Source organism: Mesoplodon bidens (assembly GCF_964165515.1).
Source record: "Mesoplodon bidens genome assembly, chromosome: 5".
NCBI lineage: Eukaryota > Metazoa > Chordata > Mammalia > Artiodactyla > Ziphiidae > Mesoplodon > Mesoplodon bidens.
The window spans coordinates 17,098,178-17,116,974 of record NC_138161.1 but is presented as its reverse complement, the minus strand read 5'-3'; the positions used below and the strand labels follow the sequence as shown (position 1 = coordinate 17,116,974).

Genomic DNA, 18,797 nt, shown 5'->3' with positions numbered 1-18,797 from the left:
GCATCAGTAAATTTAAGAAAATTGAAATCATATCAAGCATCACTTCTGACCACAACACTATCAGATTAGAAATGAATGATGGGGAAAAAACATAAAAAACACAAACACATGGAGGCTAAACAATACGTTACTAAATAACCAAGAGATCACTGAAGAAATCAAAGAGGAAATTAACAAATATCTAGAGACAAATGATGATGAAAGCATGATGATCCAAAACCTATGGGATGCAGCAAAAGCACTTCTAAGAGGCAAGTTTATAGCTATACAAGCCTACCTCAAGAAATAAGAAAAATCTCAAATAAACAATCTAACCTTACAACTAAAGGAACTAGAGAAAGAAGAAAAAACAAAACCCAAAGTTAGCAGAAGGAAAGAAATCATAAAGATCAGAGCAAAAATAAATGAAATAGAAACAAAGAAAACAATAGCAAGCATCAATAAAATGAAAAGCTGGTTCTTGGAGAAGATAAACAAAATTGATAAACCATTAGCCAGGTGCACCAAGAAAAAGAGGGACAAGACTCAAATCAATAAAATAAGAAATGAAAAAGAAGTTATGACAGACACTGCAGAAATGCACAGCGTCCTAAGAGACACCTACAAGCAACTCTATGCCAATAAAATGGACAACCTGGAAGAAATTGACAAATTCTTAGAAAGGTATAACCTTCTAAGAGTGAACTAGGAAGAAAAGGAAAATATCAATAGACCAATCACAAGTAATGAAATTGAAACTGCGATTGAAAATCTTCCAACAAAAAAAAAAGTCCAAGACCAGATGGCTTCACAGGTGACTTCTCTCAAACATTTAGAGAAGCATTAACACCCATTCTTCTCAAACTCTTCCAAAAAGTTTCAGAGGAAGGAACACTCCCAAATACATTATATGAGGCCACCATCACCCTGATACCAAAACCAGACAAAGATACTACAAAAAAAGAAAATTACAGAACAATATCACTGATGACTATAGATGCAAAAATCCTCAACAAAATATGAGCAAACAGAATCCAAAAACACGTTAAAGGATCATACACCATGATCAAGATAGATTTATCCCAGGGATGCAAGGATTCTTCAATATATGCAAATCAATCAATGTGATACACCATATTAACACATTGAAGAATAAAAGCCATATGATCATCTCAGTAGATGCAGAAAAAGCTTTTCACAAAATTCAACACCGATTTATGATAAAAACTCTCCAGAAAGTGGGCATAGAGGGAATCTACCTCAACATAATAAAGACCATATACGACAAACCCACAGCAAACATCATTCTCAAAGGTGAAAAACTGAAAGCATTTCCTCTAAGATCAGGAATGAGACAAGGATATCCACTCTCACCACTATTATTCAACGTAGTTTTGGAAGTGCTAGCCACGGCAGTCAGAGAAGAAAAAGGAATACAAATTGGAAAAGAAGAAGTAGAACTGTCACTGTTTGCAGATGACATGATACTATACATAGAGAATCTTAAAAATGCCACCAGAAAAATACTACAGCTAACCAATGAATTTCGTAAAGTTGAAGGATACAAAATTAATGCACACAAATCTCTTGCATTCCTATACACTAATGATGAAAAATCTGAAAAGGAAATTATGGAAAGACTCCCATTTACAATTGCAACACAAAGAATAAAATACCTAGGAATAAACCTATCTAGGGAGACAAAAGACCTGTATGCAGAAAACTATAAGACACTGATGAAAGAAATTAAAGTTGATACCAACAGACAGTGAGATATACCATGTTCTTGGATTGGAAGAATCAATATTGTGAAAATGGCTATACTACCCAAAGCAATCAACAGATTCAATGCAATCCCTATCACATCAATGTGGCATTTTTTACGGAACTAGAACAAATCATCTTAAAGTTTGTATGGAGACACAAAAGACCCCGAATAGCCAACGCAGTCTTGAAGGAAAAAAACAGAGCTGGAGGAAGCAGACTCCCTGACTTCAGACTATACTACAAAGCTACAGTAATCAAGCCAATATTGTACTGGCACAAAAACAGAAACATAGATCAATGGAACAAGATAGAAAGCCCAGAGATAAACCCACACACATATGGTCACCTTGTTTTTGATAAAGGGGACAAGTGTATACAATGGAGAAAAGAATAAGTGGAGCTCTTCAATAAGTGGAGCTGGGAAAACTGGACAGCTACATGTATAAGAATGAAATCAGAACACTTCCTAACACCATACACAAAAATAAACTCAAAATGGATTCAAGACCTAAATGTAAGACCAGACACTATAAAACCCTTATAGGAAAACATAGGAAGAACACTCTTTGACATATGTCACAGCAAGATATTTTTTGATCCACCTCCTAGAGTAATGGAAATAAAAACAAAAATAAAGAAATGGGACCTAATGAAACTTCAAAGCTTTTGCACAGCAAGGAAAACCATAAACAAGATGAAAAGACAACCCTCAGTATGGGAGAAAACATTTGCAAACAAATCAACGGACAAAGGATTAATCTCCAAAATATATAAACAGCTCATGCAGCTCAATATTAAAGAAACAAACAACCCAATCCAAAAATGGGCAGGAGACCTAAATAGACATTTCTCCAAAGAAGACACACAGATAGCCAGGAAGCACATGAAAATCTGCTCAACATCACTAATTATTAGAAAAATGTAAATCAAGTCTACAATGAGGGATCCTCACACCAGTTAGAATGGGCATCATCAGAAAATCTACAAACAACAAATGCTGGAGAGTGTGTGGAGAAAAGGGAACCCTCTTGAACTGTTGGTGGTAATGTAAATTGATACAGCCACTATGGAGTACAGTATGGGGGTTCCTTAAAAACTAAAAATATAATTACCATATGATCCAGCTATCCCACTACTGGGCATATACCCAGAGAAAACCATAATTCAAAAAGACACATGTTGTGCTTCCCTGGTGGCGCAGTGGTTGAGAGTCCGCCTGCCGATGCAGGGCACACGGGTTTGTGCCCCAGTCTGGGAAGATCCCACATGCCGCAGAGTGGCTGGGCCTGTGAGCCATGGTCACTGAGGCTGCGCGTCTAGAACCTGTGCTCCACAATGGGAGAGGCCACAACAGTGAGAGGCCTACGTACCGCAAAAAAAAAAAAAAAAAAAAAAGACACATGCACCCCAATGTTCATTGCAGCACTATTTACAATAGCCAGGTCATGAAAGCAACCTAAATGCCCATCAACAGACGAATGGGTAAAGAAGTTGTGGTACATATATATAATGGAATATTACTCAGCCATAAAAAGGAACAAAACTGAGTCATTTGTTGAAATGTGGATGTATCTAAAGACTGTCATACAGAGTGAAGTAAGTCAGAAAGAGTAAAACAAATAGCGTATATTAACACATGTATGTGGAACCTAGAAAAATGGTACAGATGAACCAGTTTGCAGGGCAGAAGTTAAGACACAGATGTAGAGGACAAACGTGTGGACACCAAGTGGGGATAACCACGGTGGGGTGAGGATAGTGGTGTGCTGAATTGGGTGGTTGGGATTGACATGTATACACTGATGTGTATGAAATTGATGACTAATAAGATCCTAAGTATAAACAAACAAACAAACAAAAACAACCTATACTAAACTTTCTTTGGGTTATTTGTATGGAAATATGTTAATATAAATATTTCAGACATTACATGAAATTTCTAAAAAAAAATTTTTTTTAAGTGAGTCACTGTCTGAAGAGAGGTTGGATCCTGTTCTGTGGTAGCCTCCAAAACAATCCCTAAATGCCTTATCATCTCTGCCATATGTCCCCTGAAACCTTGTGCTCTGAGAAGCCCAAGACAAAGATGTGAAGCTTGTGTTCTAGATCCTCACATTCCCTTTCCTGTCTCTCTCTTTTCTCACCTCGACCTCCTAGGAACTCAAGGCCTCCATTCTTTTTTCTGACTGAGGAAAGCCCTACAATAAACCAACCATTTTCCCTTCAAAATGTTCCAAGCTCCAAAATTTACTTGCTTTCTTCCCCGACTGAGTCCTTACCAATGTCACCACTCTCACTAAAGTGTCCTTTACCTCACCGTAATGTCTGGTAGAAGAATTCTACTAAAGTAATTAATGTGAAAGAGCATTAGCTTAATAAATTAACTTGAACAAGTGTTTGCATAAAGGAGACACTTGTTAATAAAATTATGCCAGTGATAATGATACTATGTGTGGCACAGTTTGCTATCTGCTTACCATAATATTCTGTTCTATTTTCCTTCCTGGGAACACAGCCTGCTTCATATCCAAGGTTACTTTGGAAGCTGCCTGTTGAAGAACTTGCATTTACCAGGTTCCCTGAATGACTGTGTGGAGGAGGGCTTCTTGTTAACCTGTTAACTGTTAATATGCACTACACAGAAACTTTGATTTTGTTTACATTCAAAAATATTGGGGTTAATTTGTATAACAGCTATAGTTACAGTAATACACCATTCTTTTTTTTCAACTCACACATGCACACTGTATTTTATTTTTACGAGATAAACTGACACCAAGCATGGATGACCACAACAAAAGCAACAATGATTGCAAAGTAATACACCATTCTTTTTTTCATAATGTGACCTATCCTTTTCATGTCCATTCATTCACAAACAGAAGTACCAAACTTTTTCCCTATAAGGCCAAATAGTAAATATTTTAGGCACTGTAAGCCATAGGATCTCTGTTGTGACTGTTCAACTCTGTCATTGTAGCATGAAACAAGCCACAGACAATCCATCAAACAACCGGGCATGGTTGTGTTCCCAAAAAAAAAACTTTATTTACAAAAAGAGAAGAAATGCTGGATTTAGCCCATGGTATACTTTGTCAACCCCTCTGATAAATGATAGGTAATCAAAAATCAAACAACAGTCCCTTCACAAAAGAAACTAGAAACTTAGCTTTCAAGGTGCTTGATTGGGGCTGGAACTTCTAAGATGGTTTCACACTCCGATCTGGTGTCTCACCCATTGTGACTGAAACATCTGGAGGCTGACTGAGCCCAAGCTTCTTTACATAGATCTCTAGAGTTCAACAACGGAAGCTGCAATCCTTAAGACCTTAAAACGTGTAAACTGCAAAATGGTGGTCTGAGTACCTTGCTAGAGGTTTGTGCAAGTTAGAGTAGGAAGAGCAAAGATAGTGAAGAGTGGTAAGGAAAGTACTACGGAGGCTTCATACTGGAAATGACGCTTAGGCTGGCCCTGAGTACAGCTGGAGTGTAAAGTAAGATGTAATAAAATGTTCATTTCAAAAATATTGATATGAATACAGAGAGATTAAAAATTAATAAAAGGGAAAAGGAACTTCAAAAACTGACTTTTGAAACCGTCTAGGCAAGAGATCTTAGCTAAGGCCATGGAATTGGAAATGACCAACAGAGGTAGAAATCATAATATATTTAAGACACAGAAACTGATAAGATTCAGGAAGTAAGGGGAAGTCCAGAAGAGTAGGATCAAGCCCATGTTTCTGACCTGGCAAAAGGATTATGCTAACAAACAAAACACAGGAGCCAAGGTTTGGCAAGTGTCAGGGGTGGTAGCAAGAAATTACTGAGTTTGAATTACCTCTCACATATTCAGGCAGAGAGCTTCAAAAGACAGTAGGATAATTCAATAACAGGGACTAGACCAAAAACATACATTAATAATCCTCAGATTAATAAATGAGTTAAGTCAGGGAAAGTCTAATGAGAAAAGAGGCTTGAAGAAAGAACACTGGTCCACAACCCTACGTTAAAAAGAAGTGATTGATGAGCAGTTAAAACATGACTGGAAACAAACAGTGAGAAAGATGAGTGGAAAAACCACAAAAGCACTGGGAAAAATAACTTTCCAGATGAGGTGAGTATTCTCACTATATTTGGAAGTTCAAAGATCATGGGTGAGTTTTTCTGGCAAAAGTTCAATTGAGACGGAAATTTACTTAGAGTAGGTGATAAAAAGTGAGGAAAGTGTGTGTAAATAATCCCCATAGAACTCAGCCATGAAGCAAAGAAAAAAAAAAGAATTTAAAAAGAGTTCAAGGTGAGAAAAGAATCTTAATAATAGTGGAGAAACTTGAAATGTTGAGGAGGAGCTATTGCAGAGGTTATGATAGAAAATAGAGAAGGAAGAAGTGCTATTTTATGAAACAAATCCATAAGGAAATAAAGTGGGAGATAGCAAAGAGAAGAGATGGAAAATTTAAATAGAGGAACACCTCATCCTCCCATGAAGAATGTATCCGTGTGGAGGCAGAGTTCATGCTCTATCTCATCTCTGAAGAAGGACTTGAGGTCATCTGCATGGAAGGATGTGAACTGTGAACTCCCATGTGGCACAGAGGACCTGCCTGAACACTGTGCTAAGAGACCACCAAATTTCAGCTTGGCTTCCACCTGCACTAGACCATAATCCTAAAAGTAACCGTAACCCTCAGGCTATCTTTGCTCAAGAAAACACAAAGCTGCCAAACTGCAAAAAAGTACATTGTCCCAACCCACCTTGCTAAACCATTTTCAGTAATTATCCACCTATCTCCTTCTGTAATTTTTCTACTTCCACTTCACCCCCTAGTCCCTTCCCATTTTATTTCCCTATGGTTCCTTTTTGTTCCCTATCCGTTCTCCATTTAAAAACCTCAGTCAATGTTGTCTTAATTGGAGTGAAACTCAGTTTATATTGGAGTCTCTCTTCCTTATTGCAGTAGTCTGAATACAGTCAGTTTTGCCTCATTTAACAGTCTCTGTTTTTCTCGAACAAGGGTATGGGAGTAAGTGGGGGAAAAACTGAAGAAGGGTTCCATCATCCCCAACAACTACTTCACTAAACCACACTCTATTTCCCCTCCGAAAATGGAAGTGTATGTGCAAGCAAAATTACCTTTGGACTTGGTGATTGTATCAGTTATCTATTGCTGCCTAACAAACTATCACAAGTCTTTGTGGCTCAAAGCAACAAAAAGCTTTATAGCTTTCTTAATTCCGTGGATTGGCTGAGATCAGCTAGGTGGGTGGTTTGCTGCTCATTATATTACAGTACACTTAACAGGGTGTTGGACTGGAGTTGAACTTCTAAGATGGCTTTACTCTCAATATTTGGTGACATCCAGAGTGACTAAAAGTTCTAGGAGCTGATGAAGCTCAAGCTCCCTTGCATGATGCTGGATCTCAAGAAGCCAATAATGCTGTTTAAAACCTAAGTCTGACAACCCTCAGAATGGGAGAAAATATTTGCAAATGAAGCAACTGACAAAGGATTAATCTCCAAAATTTACTAACAGCTCAATATCAAAAAAAAAAAAACCCAATCCAAAAATGGGCAGAAGACCTAAATAGACATTTCTCCAAAGAAGATATACAGATTGCCAACAAACACATGAAAGAATGCTCAACATCATTAAACATTAGATAAATGCAACTCAAAACTACAATGAGATATCATCTCACACCAGTCAGAATGGCCATCATCAAAAAATCTAGAAACAATAAATGCTGGAGAAGGTGTGCGTAAAAGGGAACCCTCTTGCAATGTTGGTGGGAATGTAAATTGATACAGCCACTATAGAGAACAGTATGGAGGTTCCTTAAAAAACTAAAAATAGAACTACCATACGACTCAGCAATCCCACTACTGGGCATATACCCTGGGAAAACCATAATTCAAAAAGAGTCATGTACCACAATGTTCACTGCAGCTCTATTTACAATAGCCAGGACATGGAAGTAACCTAAGTGTCCATCAACAGATGAGTGGATAAAGAAGATGTGGCACATGTATACAGTGGAATATTACTCAGCCATAAAAAGGAATGAAACTGAGTTATTTGTAGTGAGGTGGATGGACCTAGAGACTGTCATAAGTGATGTAAGTCATAAAGAGAAAAACAAATACCATATGCTAACACATATATATATGGAATCTAAAAAAGAAACTAAAAAAAAAAAAAAAAGAAAGGTCATGAAGAACCTAGGGGCAAGATGGGAATAAAGGCACAGACCTACTAGAGAATGGACTTGAGGACACAGAGATGGGGAAAGGTAAGCTGGGATGAAGGGAGAGAGTGGCATGGACATATATACACTACTAAATGTAAAATAGATAGCTAGTGGGAAGCAGTTGCATAGCACAGGAAGATCAGCTAGGTGCTTTGTGACCACCTAGAGGGGTGGGATAGGGAGGGTGGGAGGGAGGGAGACGCAAGAGGGAAGAGATATAGGAACATATGTACATGTATAACTGATTCACTTTGTTATAAATCAGAAACTAACACACAATTGTAAAGCAATTATACTCCAGTAAAGATGTTAAAAAAAACTCCTAAGTCTGAGATCACACAGTTGCATCTTCTTTCTGTTCTATTGGTCAAAGCAAGTCACAGTGTCAGCCCGGATTCAGTAGGAAGGGAAATAGGCTACCCTTCTTGATAATGGTGTGACACATAACCAACAGAAATGGGAAGAATTGGCAGCCGTATTTGCAGACATCCTACCACGACAATTCACATCCTTCCCACATGTAAAACCCTCTCACTCCCCTCCCAGCACCTTGAAGACCTCCCAGTATCTTGATCACCTAGTGTTATTAAGTGCTCGTGGGAATATCCCACACTTAGATGGAGGAGAAAAAAAGGATTGATCAAAGTTTGGAGTTTGTGAAAGGCTTCAATGGGAGAGAGTAAAAAGCATGGTTGCTGGGGGATGGAGTGCAAACCTTGAAATAGCTCACTTGAAAGAACATGGGGTGGGTCCAGGATGAGTAATAAAGGCTGTAAAGTGAAGAAAGAGATGATAGACTTTTACATTTATCCCATTTGATGAGATAAATCATCTCTTAAGTGGGGAAACCTTTATCTTTATCCTTATCCCTTTCAATTACATCATTGGCATTGGTCCTAATCCAAGGGAGTGACAGTTTCCAGTACAGTCACTTTCTGCAAGCTTCAGCTTGAAAAATAAAAATTAAGAAGATGAAGTTCAGCACTTACCTTTCAAAAAGGCAACTGTACAAACTGCAATAATACTTTCAGATGCTTGTTATGCCTCTAGCAACTGCATTTCATAACTATTCTGAACACGTAATTATAGCTTCTAGCAATTTTTTTTCCCATTGGGTCAGGAAATTCACTATTTTATGAAAGAAAAAATCAACCACATTTGATATATATCATGCAAGGACAAGGTAATAAGCAAGATTTTCATAATGCAGTGTAATATGAATCTCTAAGACAACTTATGAAGGAATAAAAGTACAGAGAAATTGGCATGAGATATCTCATCAGTTGATTTCCAAGGCAGACTGGGTCTCCAAAACCTTCTAAGGCTAAGGGATTTGGGGGAGAAAAGAAGAGAATGAAGGGTTTTTTTTGTTGACACCAAAAAAGAAACACCTTTTATTTTATTTTCTAAATGTGGTACTACAGTGTGAAGGGGAAATGTGTGGGAAAAAAAGGAAGAAAAACCTCTTGGGAACTTCCATGGAAAACCACTCACTGGGAACATTTTGACCAATATTTCTAAAAAGCTTTGTGCTGCATTTTACATCCTTCTATTTCCCCTCCCACTGCAGAGCATTCCTAACGAAACCAATAGAATACCCTTCTTCCTAAGGTCACAAGCCTTGACTAGGTTTTTCCCAAACCAAGGAAAGGAAATTGAAAGTTGACAGGAAAGGAATAAATAGAGGGAAATACTAGATAGATAGATGATAGATAGATAGATGATATAATTCATTTCCCATTTCATTTACTTTTTTTCTTTTACTGTCTTTATTAAAAAGAACTTTTAAAAGAAATTTCACTTATTTGAATCTAGTACTTCATTCTTAAGTCAAACTATGTATAAAGCCAGCTGAGATATGAGGCCACACCGAACAGCCACCAAATAATACTACCAAAGCTACCATAGATGGGTGAGAGAAAAAAGTTTGAGAAAATTTATTTTGCAGGGGAATTTTTTGTCCTCAGGCTATATCCCATGAGGGGTGTAGAAAACCAACTGAGTTGTAGAAACAACTGAGATGTTTAAAACCCAAACGCAAAAGATCTTCTCTGTAGAATTATGCATTAACTGGACACATTTTTATGGTCATTTATTCCATATTATTTTTAATTTTTAGATTTTTAATTGATTAGGAACCAATTTTAACTGAATTTTGTTTTATAATTATATAAACTATTTACAGGATGCAAAAATTATATCTGCAAAATGACATGTACTCAAAGAAGCCTAATTTCTCCTCCAATCTCCAATGTAACTTCTTTAATTTTATGGTTTATCCTTTAATTTTTTAAATAAAAGCAGATGTATATATGTATGATACTTTTTCTCTCACAATTAATAAACTGTAGCATATTACAAAATTGGTTTCATCTCATATTTTCACTTATCCAGACAATTGCTCCATAGTAGTGTATGAAGACTACATTGAAAAGTTTATCTGATTTTCCAAAGGGTAACCTGTATACAATATCTTTATATTTATATAATTCCATTAGGCTCCATTTTTGGTCATTATCAATTGGTTTTCTACTATATACCATACAAATATAATGCATATAAATTATATATATATTGGTTATAAATTTGCTACTACAAACGGTATTAAAATTAACTAGTATATTCTTTTTCCCTTTCTTCTGTTATCGCACATTTGGTTTGAAGTATTATCTTTTGCTTTCAATTATTAACAATAAGGTGAATAATTTGTATTCTGTATTTTATATGGCTTCTCCATTCTGCCTCCATTTTTTATATTTGTACTATGTTGCTATTGCCAGAGAATATAGCTATTACATATGTATGCTTCTCTGCTATAGTCATCATTTTATGTGACTTATACATGTCAGTATATATTTTAAGCTCACAGTAATTCTGTTTTCAGCACTTTTCCAGTCATTTGGTTGTCTGAAAAATCTTTCTCTAGTAGATTCCTCAGGAAGCACTCATGAAAACTATAAATCCTAAGTTCTCATATGCTCATAGTAGTTTGTCTACAAGCCTTTATAGTTAAAAGGTAGTTTGGCGGAATATAAAGCCCTTGGCTCATATTTTTTTCTCAAATATCATAATAATGCTACTCCATTGCCTTCTGGCATAAAGCATTGACATAAGCAAGTCGTACAAAAATCTGATTTTATTTGCATGATTAATTTGTTTTACTAAAATTTATCTTGATATTGGTAAATCTGGTTGATTGTCTCTGTATCTGTTTTCTGTTGCTGTGCAACAAATTGCCACAAATATAGTAGCTTATATTTATTAAATATAGCAATAAAATTTATTATCTCTCAGTGTTCATGGATCAGGAGTCTAGGAACTTAGCAGGATTCTCTGCTCAGGGTCTCACTGCAATGAAATCAAGAATTTGTCAGGGGCTGTAATCTCTTCTGAGGCCCGTGGTCTTTAAATCCTGCTGGTTGTTGACAGAATTCAGATCCATACAGCTAAATGACTAAGATCTCTACTTTCTTCATGGCCATCAGTTGGGGGACACTCTCAGCTCCAAGAAGCCATCCATCATTTCCTGCCATGTGGCTCTCTCCACAATATGGAAGTTTGCTCCTTCAAGGCCAACAGAATAGTCTTGTTTTAAAAGACACTATAAACATATTTTTTTCTAAATATTTTTTAGAAGTCACCCTTTCTGTGTATTACTTGTTGAGTTATATATTTATTCCATATTTAATATTTAAAAGGAGTTGTAAGAGCATAAAAAATATGTAGTATAAAAAACAGAATAAAGAAATTAAGGCAAAGAGAAATTAGTATAGAAGGAATAATGATTTATTAACAGGGTTCTCCAGAGAAACAGAACCAATAGGATGTATATATAAGTAGGATGAGATTTATTTTAAGAATTTGGTTCACAAGATTATAGAAACTGGCAAGTCCAAAATCTGCAGGGTGGACCAGCAGACTGGAGATCTAAGATTAATCAATGTTCCAGTTCAAGCCCCAAAATGATCTGCTGGCAGAGACTTTCATTCTAATCAGGCCTTCAACTGATTGAATGAGGCCCACCCACATTATGGAGCACAATCTGCTTTATTCAAAGTTCACCAATTTAAATATTAATCTCATCCAAAACACACCTTCAAAGAAACATCCAGAATAATGTTTGATCCCATATCTGGGCTCTGTGGCCCAGCCAAGCTAACCCATATAATTAACCATCACAAATGGCCAAGTTTAAATTCATACCCCCAAATGCATAATATGAAATCGTATTTATATAGCTGGTCTACAATTATATTCTAAGTTCTCTATCTAATGAAGCAGGGAATGAAATAAACTTTCCCTCTGAAAATTTTTTTCTAATAGAGAAACTTAAGAGAAATTTTTCCTGTGGATCCTCATGAAAAGGGCACTTTGTGGTACAGTAAGCAACCTACCAGTTGGTTTCTCTAAATAACACCAATGGCGTAGTTCCAACATCTAATTTCCATAAAAATAATTTTATGAGCAAACAAAAAATATGGCTTAATTCAGCATCATCTAGGGTGGAATTTAGAATATTTCTGGAAGCACATGGATTACAAATTCTTTAGTCAATTCTCCATGAATATTATTATACCCAACTCTTTTTTGATAAAAATTGCATAGCAGGGAATTTTAAATTATATTCTCTGACTAAAACCTGAAGGTCATATGGCATGTAGGCACGTAAGCACTAGCTAGCAGAGTTTTATATGTTAATGGGCTCATAGGGAGACTGACATCCCCTTATTAAAATGAGAAACCCAACCAAGACTCAGGCTTGAATAGACTCTCATCCAACTACTGCATGGATTTGATCCAAGGTAGTGACTCTGGGAAGACCTAACATTTTACTTAGTTCTCAACTGCAACTGAGGCCCCAAAGTCGTCCATTATAGACCATGGCTACCAGTATTTTGACATAGAAAATATTGTGAACAGGTGTTACAAATCACCACAGCAACCATTTATAATGTCAGTAAAGCATTTGTAGAACAATGATGATTAAGTCTAGAATTTAAGCTATGTTTGCCTTCTAGTGACCTTTTATAGTGAACAAAAAAGCCTTGTAAGGTACAGATTTTTCTGCAGTTCTACTAAGAAGCCAGGGTTGAAAATTGTTGAGATGTAGTGACAGATTTACCATAAATTCCATGAATGGCAGGAAAGAAAAATGAAACCAAAAGAAGGATGTTAGATCTGGAGAATACAGTAGATCCAAGAAACTGACAATTATGGTAAGAGTTGAAGAACAAGAAAGAAGGGAGTGAGAAAATTGGAATGATAAAATAAAGGACCCAAATGTTAAAATAGGAAAATTCCAGCTTTCAATTTCAGGAAAGACCCAGTTCCACTTAGAATTTCCAAGGTGTGATAACATAAATTAATTACTGATGTGAAATGAAGAAAAGTTTTTAGAAGAGAAAAGGCTAGGGGCTGTAAGCCTAGAGTTGCCAGAGTCTCAATGTCCATTAAGCCAACATATGCTCACTTCTCAGAATTAGAAACTGAATTTCAATGATTTACTAATTGTTATTCCCTGTTATTTATGTAAGGTGAACTGACTGAACTGATTGGTTGCAAAACAACAGCTAGAAAATTAAACACAAATTGGTTCATAATTCATCCATTTTGTCAAGTCAATTAAACTCTGCATGTTCGAAACTTTGTCATCAACAATAGTGATTAATGATTGAAAAGGGAAATATAGAAAAGTTAAATGAAGGAAAATGAGAACTTGGATTTATACAAGTTGACTAGTTTTGAAATAACATTGACACACTGATAGTAAATGGGAAAGTCTAGTGGTAGAGAAAATGGTTAAAATTTCACAGAAAATTACTTCTAACAGAAATATCATTTTTGATTGCTCATCTTCTAAATGAATATTTTGTTAACAATCATCATTTTCAAGATGATTTTTCATCTTTCCATTGTGGTTACTAATGCATCTGAGTGTCTTGTACATTCTTCTCCAGTGTTGTATATAAAAGGTCAATGGAAAAATAAATCACTTTTTTACAACCTATACTGTTGTAGGTTGAATTGTGTCCCCCAAGAACCCACATGTTGGAATACTGGCCCGCAGTGCCTCAGAATGTAACCTTGTTTGGAGATGTAATTGATTAAACTAAGGTCATCCTGGAGTAAAGTGGTCGTCTAATCCAATACATTTGGAGCCCTTATAAAAAGGGGAACCATACATGCATACAGAGATTGAGTTATGTGTCTACAAGCAAAGGAACACCAAAGATTACCAATAAACTCCAAGAATCTAGGAGTGAGGATAGAACATTTTCTTCCTCAGAGCCCTCAGAGAGAAGCAACCTTGCTGACACTTTGATCTCGGACTTCTTGCTTCCAGGCCTGTGAAGCAATAACTTTCTGTTCTTAAAGCTACCTAGTACACAGTATACTTTGTTATGGTAGCCCTAGCAAACTAATATGCACAATATTGGGTAAATATTTTAGACATGGGTAAGATGGATTAAAAAGTTGTTCATAAGGTTTAGTATCTATAAATTAAATCAAATCCCTGAACTAAATAAAATATGACAGAGGCAAGAAGGACATTTCTCTGTGCTTTAAGAACACGTGGCAAATGAAAAAAAAAGAATTGCTAGCACAAGGAATGACAATCTTTTGTGCTTTCTCAGCTCAGACTTCAAGTACCTTCATTTGCTCACTCCCCTGCATTTATTCTAAGACCAGCTAAGAGAAGAGAATTGCTGCCCTTCGTTGGGGAGTTTGTATTCTATCCAACGAAGTGGATAGAACAGGATACTGAGCCTCCCATTAAAAGTTTGCTAGGGGGCTTCCCTGGTGACATCCTGGTTGAGAGTCCACCTGCTGATGCAGGGGACGTGGGTTCGTGCCCCGGTCCGGGAGGATCCCACATGCTGCAGAGCGGCTAGGCCCGTGAGCCATGGACACTGAGCCTGTGCTTCTGGAGCCTGTGCTCCACAGCGGGAGAGGCCACAATGCTGAGAGGCCTGCGTACCACAAAAAAAAAAAAAAAAAAAGAATGAATATGAGATATCCTGGAGAAGGAACTATTGGCATTGATCAGGAAGTGTGGAGAAGAGAGATGAAATAGCATAACTAAGCTATGGACATGTGAAATAATGTGGAATGTTGTTTGCCTTACAAATGTGTTTGGGCCAGGTCATCATCTTAATGTGGGAGAGTAGTGAAAGAGGAGTTTGTTCAAATTATGAATGATATTGTATGCCATGCTGAGTTGAGACTTTATCCTCAATAATACGAGGAGACGTGAAATGACTTTCAACTTAGTGGGAGGTCACTGAGTTTTAGAAATCCTATTCATGTAACAGTCAGGAAGATGATTGAAGGAGTTTAAGATTAGCAAATGAGAGGCCCTCTCCCATCAAGTCATTGCAATAATCTCATAGTGAATGCTGATGCCTGGACTAAGGTAATGGCAGTGCAAAAAGGTAAAAGATTTAGATATATATTTATGGGGTAGAATGGGCACTTGAGCCAGATTGGCTGGAAAGGAGGAGGAAATCTACAAAGTTTAGCAGGTTTCTGGCTTGGACGTCTGTGTTGTGGTGGTGTCATCACCAAGAGTGGAACATAGAAAATGAGGGTCAGTTTGGTAAGGATGTGTAGACTCTGAGATGTCTGTGAAAGATTCTTCCAGGGAGCCCTGGAACACACTTTGTGAAGTTATATTTTCATGATATGGTGGTTGTGTATTTTGTCAAGTGAACTGGATCTCCGTATCCCAGGTTTTCTTCTCTTCCTGTGAGAGTAGGTGACAAGAGGCAACTTGCATAAGATTTAAAAGACAGAAGTGAAGTAGCAACCATATTTTTTTGCTTTGTCGTTGTTGTAACTGGACATAAGATGCTGTAGCTACATACCCATGTTCTACCTGGTAACTAATCATGGTGACAGCATTCAGCATTCGAGCCTGCATAATCTCCTGTCCCTACTGTAGACTGCTCTTCAGCACTGCATCTTTGACTTCTGGGCCAGTTGAATCACAAATTGCCAGATTCTTCTCCAGGACACACTCGTTATCAAAGTAGGAGGCTTAGAGGTATTAGGAGACTGATGAGGGTCCCATTCCATCTTCATGTGTCCACTCATCTCATTGGCTCCAGTTTGTCCTCAAAGGTTCTACCTCCTCATCAGAGGTTACAGCTTGTCCATGCTTCCCTTCTTGAATGCCTGCTTTGATGACTTCAGGTTGCAGTATCAGATACAGAAGAAAGAATCTCTCATGTACTGTGAACCAGCTCCCAAAATTGCATAAGGTCAAATCTCTGTAGGAAATCCCTATTAGGTCTACTTCTCTGATTAAACCCTGATGGACATAACAAGGGTAGTTTTTATAGACAGCTTTGTCATTGTACACAGCTTTGAATACATAGCCCAACACTTCAAACACTTTGGCCCCTGGGACAAAAGGTCAGAAGTTTTAGGGTTCCACCAGCCTAGGGCACCATTGTTCAGTTTTAGCATTAAGCTCGTGGTCCATCTCCTCAAGCTGATAAACGATGTGTACAAAAATAGACAATTTAAAGCAGAGTGTGGTAAATGCTCTCTATAAAGGGCCAGTTAGTAAATAATTTAGATTTGTAGCCCATAAGGTCTTTGTCACAACTATTCAGCCCCCATTGTTGAGCAAAAGTAGCCATTGACAACACATAAATGAAAGAATATGGCTGTGTCAAAGTAAAACTTTACTTATAAACACAGATGATGTGTTAGATTTAGCCACTGACCATGATTTGCCAGTACCTGATTTAGACAAAATAGTACAAGTTCTTTATCATAAAAAGTGCACTTTAAAAATTCATTAATACATTTAGCATGGAGAAAAGAATTAATGTTGGGGTCAGATAACCTAGGATGTAATCTCAAGTCTAGCACTTTCTGATGCTCCATTTCCTCATTTTAAATGAAGACAAAAAGGTAACTACAGTGTTGTAAAATATGTCCACAAACTTTTTGACATGTCTCTTTTCAAAAAAATAGCATCTAATTCCCTTCCCCTTGAATATGAACTGTACAAGGTGACTCATTCCAAGGGAATAGAACATTGCTGAAGTGGCATTTACATAATTTCCAAGGATAAGTTAGAAAAAGGTGATTCAGCCTCAACTTGACTCTCTCTTCAGGTACTCACAACCTAACTGCCAAGCTATGAGGAAGCCAAATGGCCAAATGGAAAGCTCGTATATAGGTGTTCTGACCATAGCCCCAGCAATGGTCCCAGCTGACAGCCAGCATCATCTGTCAGACATGCAAATGATCAAGATATACCATGATTCTCATCCCAAGCCTTTGGGCTGGTCCAGTTAATGACAAGTGGAACAGAAACATTTGTCTCCACAAGCCCCATCTAGATTGCCAAAACATAAGTAAAATAAATGCTGTCATTGTTTTAAGTTACCAAGTTTTGGGGTATTAGTAACACAGCAATAGATTGCTAGAATATAAAGACTCCTCAGTTATTACAGTAAAAGAATTTTGTAGGAATCTCCCAAACCTACTAACCTACTGACTTGTATCTTACTACCATACATAAGCATGTGTGTCAACTGACTATTTTTTTTTAAATGGAAGTATAGTTGATTTACAGTGTCGTGTTAGTTTCAGGTGTACAGCATAGTGATTCAGTTATATATATATATATTCTTTTTCAGATTCTTTTCCCTTATAGGTTATTATAAAATACTGAGTATATGGGCTTCCCTGGTGGTGCAGTGGTTGAGAGTCTGCCTGCCGATGCGGGGGACATGGGTTCGAGCCCTGGTCTGGGAAGATCCCACATGCCGCGGAGCAACTAAGCCCGTGCGCCACAGCTACTGAGCCTGCGCGTCTGGAGCCTGTGCTCTGCAACAAGAGAGGCCGCGACAGTGAGAGGCCCGCGCACTGCGATGAAGAGTGGCCCCTGCTCGCCATAACTAGAGAAAGCCCTCACACAGAAACGAAGACCCAACACAGCCAAAAATAAATAAATAAATTTAAAAAAAAAAATACTGAGTATAGTTCCCTGTGCTATACAGTAGACCCTTGTTGATTATTTTATATATAGTAGTATGTATATGTTAATCCCAACCTCCTATTTTATCCTTCCCCCCTCCTTTCCCCTTTGGGTAAAAAGTTTGTTTTCTATGTCTGTGAGTCTCTTTCTGTTTTGGAAATAAGTTCATTTGTATCTTTTTTTTTTTTAGATTCCATGTATAAGCGATATCATATGATATTTGTCTTGGTCTGGCTTACTTCACTTAGTATGATAATCTCTAGGTCCATCCGTGTTGCTGCAAATGACATTATTTCATTCTTTTTATGGCTTAGTAATATTCCATTGTGTATGTATGTATATGTGTGTGTATGTGTGTGTGTATGTATATATATATATACCTCACATATTCTTTATCCACTCATCTTTATCCACTCATCTGTTAATGGACATTTAGATTGACTTCATGTCTTGTCTATTGTAAATAGTGCTGCAATGAACATTGGGTGCATGTATCTTTTTGAATTATAGTTTCTTCTGTATATATGCCCAGGAGTGGGATTTCTGGATCATATGGTAGCTCTAGTTTTAGTGTTTTTAAAGAACCTTCATACTGTTCTCCATAGTGGCTGCCCCAAGTTATATTCCCACAAACAGTGTAGGGTGGTTCCTTTTTCTCTGCGCCCTCTCCAGCATTTATAATTTATAGACTTTTTAAAGATTTGTTTTAATGTAGACAATTTTTAGTCTTTATTGAATTTGTTACAATATTTCTTCTGTTTTATGTTTTGGTTTTTTTGGCTGCTAGGCATATGGGATATTCCCC

General features: G+C 37.1%; 1 long non-coding RNA gene across 2 annotated transcripts in view; it reads right to left on the bottom strand.

Annotated features, from left to right (window-relative positions):
* Nucleotides 1-18,797, bottom strand: part of LOC308618013 — a 63,809-nt gene that overhangs the window by 31,635 nt on the left and 13,377 nt on the right. The window lies entirely within an intron of this gene.